General features: G+C 46.6%; 1 protein-coding gene across 2 annotated transcripts in view; it reads left to right on the top strand.

The window, feature by feature from the left end:
- RETREG1 (reticulophagy regulator 1) overlaps nt 1-13,353 on the top strand; it is an 80,167-nt gene that overhangs the window by 21,003 nt on the left and 45,811 nt on the right. The window contains exon 1 of one of the 2 annotated variants that reach the window (XM_015585719.2): nt 4,879-5,014. The exons of the other annotated variant lie outside the window; for it this stretch is intronic. The gene's annotated coding sequence lies outside the window, so the exon portion shown is untranslated. Of the gene's footprint in view, nt 1-4,878; nt 5,015-13,353 lie in introns of those variants that run through there. 2 annotated transcript variants of the gene reach the window in all.

Below are 13,353 nucleotides of genomic sequence, written 5' to 3' on the forward strand. Positions count from 1 at the left end.
AACTTTCTGTTGATGCCTGCCATGTAGAAGGCACGCTGCTGGAAATGTAGCGATAGTACTGCATGTCATGTCAAGATTTTTATTGGATTTCCCTTGATGTTGGAACAAGGGGAGAAGGTCTCAAATATCAGAGAGGTGCTAGAAATGACCAGAGTTGGGCAGAGTCGAAGCTGTGTCATTTCCCTTTTCAAGTGGTTCTAAAGAGATTCCATCGCTGTTTGCTCTGCCTGAGGAGAGAGAGCCTGTGGCCACAGAATAAAAATAGCGATAAGTATTACATCATCAGGAAAAGTTTTCATTGGTACATCAGGCCTTGAGGGGAGCAAGTCCAAGGTCGTCTTTAGATGGGTTCTGTTTTGCTCATTGAAATGATAATTTTAAGACAAAGAAAGAAAAAGGAGGAGAAGGGATACTTAAGGCCACCCACTGAATTTCTGTTGTACGCATTGATTAATATTTCAAAATCGGGGTTGGTATTTTTTTATATATTAAATCAGAACTCTATTCCTGTTTTCTAGTCACCTTTTATAATTATGTTTTATACTTAAACTATAAAAGCATCTTCGAGGTAACATGATGCTTCTGACACATTACTCTTTTCAAATGCTGAACGTTTCTTTTTCAAGAACATGAAATTTTAAGATTTGTGTGTTGAAAAGCAGAGGTACCAAAGGAAATTTTCTTTTTAGTGTTTTTTTTTTTTCTTTGGGATTTTGGTCATTGAATCTCATCACTTTGCTTTCTATAAGCCATGAAGACTGGACTTGTTTAGAGTGTCTCACTGAGGGATGCAGGTTTTCAGCTCCGCACCCGTACGATACATTCTGTCATAACCTGGTGGTATGTCTCGTCTGGGTTAGCACTCCTGGCCCCCTGCATTGACCATGCTCCGATGACCCACAGTGGCATCATGGACACAGAGAAACACGAGTCAGGGGAGCTAATTCACCTGTCTTTCCAAAGAAAATTCTGTGGGTGACAACAAACAGAAGCCCCTCAATCTAGCATTAATAAAGAGGGAATTATTATTTGGACTCAGGCTCATATAGAAGCTGAGACCAAGAAATGCAAGGAACCAGGACCAGAAGCAACTCGAAGACACCCCCAGGAATCTGAGGGAGCTGTCAGGGAGCTTGGGGTACGGTGAAGGGCAGCAGAAGAAGGATAGGATCCTGGACGATGATGATGGTAAACTGTTCATAACTGTCATCTATTAGTGCTTGACATTTGCCAGGTACTGGGCTGAATGCTTTCAGCGTTACCTAATCTATCTCCATGACAATTCACAAGGCAGACAGCATTAGCCCCATTTAAAAGACAAGGGCACCAAAGCTCGGGTAAGTGACTTGACCAAAGTGACGGAGGGATTTCGACCCATGTCCACCTCTCCCCCTCAAAGCCAACGGGCTTGCCTCCGTGTTCTGCCACATCTTATGTCAAGCAACTTATATTTCCTTTTCCAGAAGATAGCTTCTTAAACAGCATATAGGCAAATAAAGTATAATTAGGACTTTAAAACAAGAATTTAAGATGTTTTCATCACATGCCAACTATGAGGAAGCAGAGTGTAGAAATCACCATTGCACAAGGATGAGAGGTGTTCAGAGCTCATGGGGGCCCGAGCTGGGTGGGAAGAAGCTTTGACCCAGGTAGTGGGGTGCGAGGGGCTCCCTAAATGTTGAAAAGACCAGCTGTGCTTTTTTTTTGTGATGAAATGTGTTTCTTTGCTCTTGCTAAAAGCTGACTTTTAATAGGTTTAAAGCTTGCTTTCTTCACAAAAATGCAACTGTATTTTTAGTAAGAATACGTTGATCTGTCATTTAAATTTTCTTGGCATAGAGTTTCTCCTTATATGTAAAAATTAAATCTTAGGAGATAATGCGGCAACAGTGAAGAAACTTTGAACTTGGAGTAAACCTGTTCAACTATTAGGCCTTGGTTTCCTTACTGGCCAAATGAAGTGAGCAGGCTAATTTTAAAGCTATGGTCATCAGGAGAGTATGGTAGATAAATCAGTGGAACAGAGTAGAGAGTCCAGAAGTAGACTCATACATACATGGCAACTAATTTTCAACAAAGGTTCAGAGGCAATTCAGTGAGAAAAGGATAGCTTTTTAACAAATAGTGCTGGAAAAGTTGAATACGCAACTTTTGCAAAAAGATAAACTTCAACCTGTACCTTGCACCATATACAAAAATTAATTCAAAGGGGCATGAAAACATAGGACTAAATGTAAACTTAAATCTATAAAACTTCTGGAAGAAAACTTAGGAGAGAGTCTTTATAACCCTGAGTTAAGGAAAGATTTCTTGAATATAATACTATAGACGTAATGCATAAAAGAATAATTGGGCAAATTGGATTTCATCAAGATTGAAAACTTTTTTTTCACAGACACTATTGAGGAAGTGAAAGTCAAGGCACGAATTGGGAGAAAATATTTGTAAACCATATATCTGAAAACAAACAACCCAATAACAGAAAGTCCAAATGATTTGAACAGATACTTTGACAAAGGTAAACACATAAAAAGATTCTCACCATCATTAGTTATTAGCACTACAAATTAAAACCACATTGAGATACCATTGCACCTATTTGAATGGCCAGAATTTAAAAGGACTGACCATACCAAGTATCCTGAGGATATGAGGCAAGTGTCAGATGACACAACCATTGGCTAAAACATATACTTACCATGTGATTCAGCCATTCTGCTCCTAGGTGTTTACCCAAGAAAAATGAAAGCATAAGCCCACACAAAGCCTTGTACGTGAATGTACATAGCAGCATTATTTGTAATAGCTGAAAACTTTCTACCAACAGGTAAAATAGATAAATCGTGATATATCCATATATTGGAAAGGGATGAATTATTGATACATTGAGAAATGACACAGTATGGATGAATCTCAAAATAATCACGGTGAATAAAAGAAGCCAGGCAAAAAGAGTATATGCTGTATGATTCCATTTGTATAAAATTTTAAAAAATGTAAAAGTAGATCAGTTACAGGAAGTAGATCAGGGAGGGGAGGTGCAAGGCAGGGCTGGAGGGAGGATTAAAAAGGGCACCAGGAATCTCGGGATGGAATTGTTCATTATATTGATTTTGGTGATGGTTTCATGGGTGTATAAATATGTCAAAAGTTATTAAATAATGCACTTTAAATATGCACAGTTTATTGTATGTCAATTACACATCAATAAAGCTATTTAACATAAAACAAAGTGGGTAGAGCAGTCAACACCAGTACAGAAATGGGAACACGAATAAAAGTAGGAGCTGTTCTATTTAGAAGCCAGCAAGAGTTTTATAAAACTTTCTACGGATGGTTCCAGAGCTAGTTCCGACACCCTTTCATGGGCGCTGCGTGACACATATTTCTTTTAGTCAAAACGATTCAAAGGTCGTTTGACTTGTGAGGATAATGTATTAACCACTAAAAACACAGAAAGATGCTTTATGGAGGCATAGTGCAAAGCCGGATAGGTTGTAGACCTGAATTCTGAGCTGAGTTTCCTTGGGGCAGGGAGGGGGGATGGCTTTCGGTCTTCTTGCTTGCCTGTCATAACCACAAAAACCAAAAGGGACAACTGGTGTCACTGACTGTAAGACTGACAGCTCCCCACCCCCAGGCCTCTCTTCTTTCAAAAGCTCTGTCACCTGCTGCTGTTGTATGTAGATGAGCAAAGTGAATTCCACACATATGCCAAAACACCCCCAGTGGAAAAGCCTTCGGGTATAGTTAAGGTGGTCCCCCCCACACCCCCCACCCCCGACCCTCAGTGCCATTAAAGCTTAGGCCTTCACTAATCTGTAGTGACAGAAAGCAGAGCAGTGGTTTTCTGGGGCTGGGTTGGGACCTGGGTGGGTGGGTGTTTTGTAGGTGGGCATTGGAAGTGTTCTGTGTCTTGCTTGTCGTGGTGGTTTCATGGGGGGAAGTATCTGTTAGAATTCCCCACATTTTATGCTTTAAGTGCGTACGGTCTATTTTCTGTTAATTATACCACAGTAAAGTTGCTATTTTAGAAATTCCACACGTTTCTGCCCTCGGCTCTCAGAAATGAGAATATAGTGGCCCTGAACGCACACAGCCCAATTAGGTTTTGATGAAACGATCACATCTTTGCCTCCCTGCATAGTTTTTCTCAGGTGACAAGAATAAAATCACTTTTTCAGTGCTGTTTCAACCATAGGCATACAGATTAGTTTTTATCGTTAAACGTGGACATTATTTGTTTACATCTGTATTTCTGAGGACACATTCCAGTGTGAAATGAAGGCAGTTTAATAAAATATGAAAAAAAGTGTGATTATTAGGTGAGTCGTCAAACGTGTAAGCTCTGGGGCGGGGCCTACTGTAACGTCCAGCTGGAACCTCTCAAGCACAGTGATGTCACATAGTAAATCCTTGTTTACTTGTCAGTTGACTGAATCGATGCATTTTTTTCCTAATTGTTCTGAATCACCCCAGTTAAGCAACCGCTCTGCTCCTTGATCCCGGCAAAGACGCACATAAGTCCTTTATTAGCAGTCACGGAAAATGTCCTCACCGTCACCTTAACCCCTCCTTCTGTGCTCAGGTCTTTTCTGTGTGCTTGCTCTCAGCGTGGATGAGCTGACGGGTGTGGGGTGCCTGTCACCCCTACTTGTCTGGAACAGGCACACTGCGGTCTCTCTCCTCCCTTTCCCTCGTGTGTAAGGCATCAGTTAGTTCCAAATTACTCATTAACAAGCCTAAATCTTTCCGGATTTGATTTTCCTACGGTGACCGAAGTGAGTCATTCACAGGCATGTGTATGAGTTTCCTGAACAGATTAGAATCAAAGGGTTTCAAATTCTCAATTTTTAAGATCCTTTCTATGATAATTGAATACGTGGTAGAAAGAGCTCCATTATTGAGCCCTGGCCTGTGTCTGCAGAGGACAGCTGCTTGTGTGTGACAGCACATTAATCCTGAGCTCCAAGTCAAGCCTCATCAGCTCTCCCCGCTCCTTCCCACTTAGCAGGTACGTTTTGTCCTCTCAAGGTTTATCAATTATTGACTTTATAAATGACTTTGCTCAATAAACAAGCATAATGAGGTAATTGACTTACTCTTAAGCAATGTATGAGTGCTCCAGATGCATCAGTAGGATAGAGATCACTGCCATAGAAATCAAGCCTGTGGTGTTGGTAATTTTTAATTGGGAGATTCAGGTTGGAAAGAGAAGGCTGTTCACTTTGGATGCCTAGCTCCCCATCAAAAAGGGGCTCCGATTTTGGTAACTCTTCTCACTGAATGTCTGTATTTTTATCAGCAGCCAAATATTGTGTCCTAAGGAAAAGCAGCGAAGAATATAAATAAAATGAGTTTTACCTTAAAAAAAAAAAATTATTTGAATGTGTGCTTCTCTCCGGCAGAATTCTTATCTGCTCATTTAAATGTCATTCATGTTTTCTACTCCCAGCAAATGTTCCTTTTAAAAAGGAAAGTTATTTTAAAACATGTCATTCAATTCAGGCACATTTGGTAAGTGGAGAGTCTGGTACCAGTCATTATTTGATCTTTAAATGTCTGGTGAATAAACTACTTGTTAATTTTTGACAGTTACTCAAAACATATTCAAGGCAAGTCAAGAAAGTGATGAGATCTGCCTTCGGTGGTCGTCAAGTGACACAGCGGGACCTCATACGGGGACAGCCAGCTTTCTGGGTGGTGGCTGGGAAGGGACTGGGGGGCTGAGGGACAGGGAAGCAAGCAGGGAGCAATTCATGCGGGCAGGAAGATGAAACCGGGTGTGGCAGGACTGGGGACTGTGTTTTGACCTTTCCTGTCCGGCTCACCAAGTCCCAGCCCTAGATTATGAAACATGTTCTGGAAATTATTTCCAGAGGGCACACGTCCCTTTGGTGACAGCTTATTTCTGGATTCCCGGTGCAAATGCCTGGACTCTGATGACATTCAGGGGTGTGTTTCACGGCACATCATCTGATTAGTCGCTTAAGTGTAAGGACTGTCCCGCTGGCTTCAGGTCAGAGCACGTGAGTGTGGGAGCAGAATAACTTGTTTATTTTCCCCCAGGCTCATCTCACGGACCGTGAAGTCAGGGCCTCCCTCCTTTCTTGGGTGTCGCCCTTTGTGGATGTCCCCAGCTCTTTGGAAATGACATTCTCTGGCTTTTCCTAGGGAAACAGCCTGTAAAGCAGAGCTCTTCGAGGCTCCTTATGGTGACATGGGAGCTTTGTGGCTGGAGAGATGATTTCAATCCCCTCTGTAAAATCTCGGAATACAGAGTGTGTCTTTAATAGCAAATAAGCTATTAAAAAAAAAAAAGAGAAAAAGCTAGTAAAAAAAAATGTCCTTGTTTGTTTACAAGCAAACAAGCACTTTTGTTCCTCTTTGATTCTAAGGTGGGGTCTGTGACCTCGCGGGCAGGGCGTCTCGGGAGGGCAGTGGTTACACTAAGAGGCAGGCCAGTGTGCTTAAGTCAGGCTTGCCTCACTGTGCTCATCTTTGAAGTGGGTGTAATAATAGAAACCCACACTGGAACTTTGGGGACGCTTGAGTGAGATCGTGTACGTACAGCAGTTCGTACAGAATGGTGTGCGTTCAGTTCATCTTAGCTTCCTGTCACTGTTGTTGTCCATCTTCATTTCACGTGACAAGAGTGGGAGCCGGGGCGTCTGCTCCCTGCTTTGGTAGAGGCAGGTGGGGTGGGGGAGTTAAGTTTCTGAGTCCCCTCCGAGGCTGGGGGCTGTGCTGCAGCTCAGCGAGCTTGTTCCGATTCAGGGTACCGCCCGAACTCAGTGCGTGACCTCGCAGACATCAGGAAGCTGAGCCTACGTTCCTGCCCGTGAATATCCTCGAATATGCTTGAGAGCTCAGCTCCTCTATATTCTGTGCATATACTTGACGCTGGGAACACCTGTGCTTTACCTGCCCGATATTTGCTCGTGAAGCAGTGGCCCTTGCCTGCAGGCTGAGAGCAGTCCCAGGCAGGGCTGTCAGTTAACCAACACAGGGCCCCTCTAGAAGGTTCAGCCCTCTTTCCCGTCACCACATATCCATGCATCACTAAGTCTTTGTTCCTTTAAAGAACGAAAGCCCTCGTTTGACCTGTGCTCATATGCATGTACCACGCACACCCCACTCCCACGCTGCATGGTCTAGCTGCTGCAGATGTCGGCGGCTGGCAGCCTCGCTGAGGCCTGGACACCTCCGCTGGCAGCTGCATGCGAGGAGAGGAGCCGCTTACAGAATGCCCCCACCTCTCTCCCAACAGGTAGCTGGCCCAGGCCAGTTCCAAAGCCTCTAAGCCTCATTTCTTCACTTTCACCGAAATGCTATCTAATTCCGGGAGTCTTCCTTGGTGGATTTAAGCAAGCGGAAGCCTGCAGAGTCCCTGGAGCCCTGGTGAAGGCCCTGTGAGCAAGCAGGTCTCCGGTTCCTACAGCTCTTTGGGACCAGCCTGGTCAGTCTAGCCCTGGAGTGTCCAGTCTCATCCTAAGGGACAAGACGGGCAGAGTGGGGTTGGCATGGGGCTGGCCAGAGGAGAATAGGGAAGAATCCAGAAGGCAGTAGGTTGAGATTGGACCTTTTGCCACCTGGGGACCATTGAGATGCAATGATGACCCTTCCGCCAACCACGCCTGTGTCCTCCCCACTCTGGAGCACATCTGGGGACAGGGTGTCAAGCAAATCCATGTTTGGCAAATAATCTTTCAGTCTTCCAGACACGCTCCCCCAAAACAGGAGTCTAAGGTGACCTGGGAGCCTTTAGTGTGTAAAACAATCATACTGTGATTTTAATGTGCGAAAGTCACAGTCTCAGGCGTCCCGTTGCTTTGGTGCCACAAACACTGTGCTCTGGTCTCTAGTCACTTGGCAAACCTCACGTGCCCCACGATGATCCATGGGTTTTCCATCCAGTGTGCTCTGACACATCAGTGGGGTCAGTGGTTCCTCTCGGGGGGGAAGAGGGGAAGAGGAAATGGGAGACGTGTGTCCTGACACCTTGTTTGTCTTAGTGGCACGTTGGGAGAGAAGTTAAAGTGTGTTTGCAGTGTGGACATGTCCAGGTCCAGCAGTGAACCACGTTGGCGTTTCATGTCTTGTGAGGTCGTCCACTTACGCCGACTCAGAATCCTTGTCACGGTCGTTGCCACTGTGAGCAGCTGGCTTCTTCCTATGTGAAGACCTAAGGGCGAGTTCGAGTTTTTAGCAACACTGTCCAGCTTCGGGGAATTTCGCGAGAGCTTCATTTGGGGAATGGCCGAGAGGGCTCACCGATTTCAAGGCCTTTGTGAAAGCCGCCGGCACATCCTGCTCTATCCCAGCATCGGGGTGGTCCGGTTTCAAGCAAGAGAGGTGAAACGGGTGGGAGGGGCAGGTGCGCTCCAAAGGAGACAAAGGACTGTAGAACCCTGGCTGTGTACGCTCCCCTGTGATGGGAGATGCTCACGGCAGCTAGCTCTCCCGTCAACCTCCACGCAGAGTGGGCCCCCAAACCACGGCGCACTGTGAGAGGCGCTCTCTGCCCTCGGCATCATCAAGGCCAAATCACACTCCGATCTCGTAAGGACCGACCCTGACTGCAGATGTATGGGTGTGCACTTGAGAGTGGAGGCAGGAGAGAGGAGGAGAAAGATGAGAAAACCAGTACAGGCCTTCTGGTCGAAGGCTTACCTCATTCGGACCCAGCTTCTCATAGCTCTTAATAAAACGCGCCTTTCTATGTTTATGTGTGTCTTCATCTGTTTAACGTCCAGCTTCTCCATCGCCCTGGGAGCTCCACGAAGCAGAGGATGTGCCTCCCGTCCCCACCCCTAGCGCAGTGTCCGACTTTCAATAAGTGTTCAGTGAAAATGCTTAGTGCATAAATGCGTGTTCCTGCTCCCATATGGAGACCATCATTTCCGGAAGAAGAAAAATGGTAGCAGAAGACATCACCCTTGGGAAGTTTGGTGGGGACCTTGTATCGATGCAGCAGCCCTTGGTACGGGAGTATGCTTCTGGGGTGGGAGGTGGGGCTTCTCTTAGCAAATTAATCAGATGGACGTGCTGAGTCTCATGTGAAAGTGGCTGGTAAAAACTCAGAAAAGGAAGATGAGAGCTGGCTGGAAGATGAGAGCTGGAGTGTGAATGCTGAGCTGAGTACAGAAATACCCGGGCAACCCCTTCTGATTCATTCACACATTATCACATGATGGCCTTGGCCTTGATGAGGTTGGCTGAATCAACAAGCAGGGCAGTCTCTCCTCTCAGCCCGCGCTATACGTCCCTGCCGTCCAGCGGGGCTGGGCGAGTGTGGCGTGCTCTGCACTTCAGACATGAGGTGACCTTGGGGAGCCTCCCCTCACCTGCTCCAGACCATGTGAGAACCGCTGTCCTGGTCCTTAGATGGTAGTGCAGTTCCCACACAGAATCAAAGTCTCAGCTGTTCCCAACATACTCTCATGCTCAGTGTTTTGTTTTGTTTTATTTTGTTTTGTTTTGTTTTGGTTGATAAAATGTTCGTTTTTGTGACTCAGTAGGTGCAAGGAAAACGTGTCATTCTCACTGGCCGCGCACACCTTCGGAAGCGCTTTTCCACAGAGGAATTTTCTGCCGGGTGGGATTGTGCCTTCTCAGCGTAGAAGCCGGAGCCGGCTTTCCCAGCCTCCCCTTGAATTTGGGGTGTGAGCACGTGACCCAGGCTCCGCCGGTCGGATTCGTGGACACCGGGCTTGGAGTTACACGCTGGTGATGAAAGCAGCAGGCTTTAGGGAGCACACTCTGGGGAGGGTGGCGTTCTATACATCCGTTTCTCAAGGTAGCAGTGGAGAAGGTTCTAGCCTGTGGGCTGCCAGGTGTTTCCACAGGTATTTCTGGTCGAGCTGTTCTGTGGTGAGATCTGGGGAGCATTTTGACCTGGTTCTCTGGCCCGTCTGGGGACACCCTGGGCTGCCCTTTAGTGAATTCCTTTCTCATTCAAACCAGCCGGAGTAAGTCAATCTTACTTGCCACCAGGAGCCTTGTCTGTTACTGTGGGTCATTCCAGTTCTAGAACCCGTGAGAGGGTATGCGAAATATCACCTGTAATCACTTGGGGCTTCGTGTGGGACCTCTGCTGGTACAATAGAAGTTCTCCTTCATTCCTGAGCGTCAATCAAGAAAGGCTTAGACCCGGAGACGTGTGGGCGGATCCACCCTGCACACAGTTCCCCTCACTTGAAATCTGGCATTTGTCCAGGGAGGCGGGGAGGAACAGCATAGTGGTCAGACTCTTGGGTCAAGCAGTTAAGAGAATCCGAGCGTACGTAGGAATCTGGGTGTCCACCCTGTCGACTGCTGACATATGCGTTTCCATCCTTTGCAAATCCCCTTCGACTCTGGAGTCTGGAATCCGAGATGAGCATCTTGCCTGAAAAGGTTTCCTTCACCTTTTTCAGATCTTTCCGAAGTGACACATGCAACGTTTATGTCTATGTTGGGGTTGACTGTTTTGTGGGATGAAATAATTCTAAATTATCTTTTCTTCAAAGTTGGCATTGTTTTACATTTCACCAGCCTTTCACATGAGCGATGTTATATCAGCTCTAATTGTTTGTAAAACAAAGATGATAATCAGCAGTGAGGGAACCCAGCTTGCTCTCCCAAGGCTGATTGACGCTGCTGTCGCTCAAACTATAACTTCGTGCAGAGAATTCAAGCCGTTAGCTTCATGTTTAGGTTATTTATAAAAGCTTCTTCAGAAATAAATATACAGATAATACAGGTATTTTTTGCAAAAATTTTTAAAAATTTTACCTCTAGGGAATTGCTTTAGTCTTCCCCTTTATTCTCACGGAGAATCCACATGAGGGAACAAAAAGGAAAAAACAAAGCAAAAAAAATCTTTAAACACTAACGAGTAAATCGAGAGGAAACCTCCGATGTTCTAGAAAACTGTGCACCCTGATACCCAAAGACTTGAGTGACAAACAGGCTACTGACATTCAGCGTTATTGGGTCTCCATAGGATGTCAGGACACGGTCGACCTAAGTGTCTGCCTCCCTGTGCCTATTTTAAAGGAGATTTTCCAAGGCCGAGGAGGACATGGGTCCATCCCCTCCGACGCAGCAGCCCGGGCAGCCCCGGGAGGTCTGACGCGGCCCCTGGCCCTGGTATAACTAACTACCGTCCCCTGCTGGAGAGGAACCTTGCAGCTGGCGGAAGGGCACGCGCAAGCCTTCCTGATCGATTTGCTCGCACACGTGCTGTGACAGGGAAGCCCAGCTCGGGTCTGTCCGCCGCCTAATTCGTTAGCGGAAATCCTGTTTAATGCTGGGCAGAGCCTCAGGTACCTTCTCCAGTTCTCTCTAACCGCTGCCCCTTCTCCACGAGAAGGAGCACGAGTTGTCTTACTTCTGCCCGGGATCTCCCCCATCTCAAGCCCGGCACCAGCACCTTCTTCACCATCACCGAGGCATCGCCCCCCTTTCTGCCTGCCGCAGACCCCGGCCATCTCCCGGCTCATCGCGGGGTGCTGCTCTCCCCGTCATAATGGCACCGATCGCATTGCTTTCTTATTGCCTGTGGGTTTGTCTGGGTTCCTCACCAGACTTAAACTTGGTGATGACAGGAACCGTATCTAATCTTTGTCCTCCTAGGGTCTGGCCTGCGATTGGCATCAGTAAGCAGTTATTAAATGTATCAACTATTAACCAAGTTAATAAACATCTAGATGAGTCTGGAACTGTGCTATGAGCAATGGGTGAGTCAAGGGGGAAAAAAAAACAAAAAACATAACCCTGGCTCAGCCATTTACAAACTCTGGCCTTGGGCAAGATACTATGCCTCTCAGCGTCAGGCTCCTTATCTGTGAAATGGGATAAGAAGACCCTCTTTCTTAAGACATTTTAAGTATTGTGTGAAATAGTTAACGTAAAGAAAGCACTTGACACTCCTTAGCTGCCACATTATTATCTGTCATCAAAGGGCGAACTGGCCAGCAGTAAGGAGGCACCGAAAATGAAAGAACAGGAAATCTAAGAACGTTTCGTTCATTACTTCCTGTGTCGATATTCTGATGACGGTCAGGGAAGGAAAGATCGTTGGGACTGGAGAAAGCAGCAAGGAAAAGGTGAGGCGGAATCTCTCGAACGCGAGTATTTTTTTAAAGCGGACACTTCAGTGTGACCACCCAAATGCCAGCACTGTTCTCCGTATTTTGCATATGTTGACATTCTCGTGCAATCTTATATATTTAATCCAATCCACTTTACAGCATTTCCATATGCCTTATCTTCACAACTGTATGAAGTACTATTACCCCCATTTGACAGGTAAGGGAACAAGCACAGAGAGGTTAAGTGACTTGCCTGAGATCACACAGCTGGTGGGTAGGAGAGCCCGCATCAGAACCCGGCTGACTGGCGCCAGGGATCACCTGGCAAAATTGCCCCTGGAAGCACATGCATTGTCCCCAGTGCAGTGGAAGGCTCAGATGCCAGAGACTCTGCCCTGCAGTGGCTTCCTGCTTAGGCCAGGAGCTGCAGTCTTGTGGAGAAAAGAATAAAATGTGGTGACGGAGGAGAGGACTAGAGCCAGGTGGGTTTCCTGGGGTGGTCTGTGAGGTAGAGATGCGCGCGCAGCCTGCGTGTTAGGACCTGTCCCTAGAACTGGAGCAAGAGGAGGGGCAGAGGGGAAGGGGAGCTGCTGTGCACCTGGCCTTCTGGGGCACGGGGCGGGGGGCAGGATCTAGTGATGAGGGGAGTACAGGGCACAGCTCTCTGGACCAGCAGGCCGAGCTATGTGAGGCTCTGCTTAGACTTGACTTAACGCTGATTGAAACAGAGAGGTTGAAAATGAGCCTGACCACCATGCAGAATAAACGGGAATAATATCTTGAGGATAGTGTGTATGTACCTGAAGGACAGCCAAGGTTAAATTTCACCCCATCCCCTGTTCCACGCCCCGGTGGACTAACAGAATGCACAGGGTTGCAGTTCAAGACACGAAAAAGAAGGAGCTAAAGTAGCTGAGCGAGCTGGGGACTTATCAAGACGTTTGGTTTCCTCTGAGGTTCAGCTGGCTGTTGAACAGTGCCACAGAATAACCGTGTGGGCGCCTTCTGTGGGATGAGGACAATATTCAATCAGACGTTGATACACGCAAAGAGAGCTTCTGGTCTGTTCAGTCGCCGCATTAACAGCAAGTGCTGCTGGCTTGATTTGCACCTGATATGATAAGAGGCTAATTATATGACAGGGTGACCCACGTGGCAGGACAATTTCAGGCATAGCAACACAATATTTATCTGGACAGCAAACAGTCAAGCTGCTAATTCAAGATGCAACCTTTTCCAGAGACTCAGCCAATGCCGTGAAAAACACCTTTCTCTT

Source organism: Pteropus alecto, unplaced genomic scaffold (assembly GCF_000325575.1).
Source record: "Pteropus alecto unplaced genomic scaffold, ASM32557v1 scaffold152, whole genome shotgun sequence".
In the NCBI taxonomy this organism is placed as follows: Eukaryota; Metazoa; Chordata; class Mammalia; order Chiroptera; family Pteropodidae; genus Pteropus; species Pteropus alecto.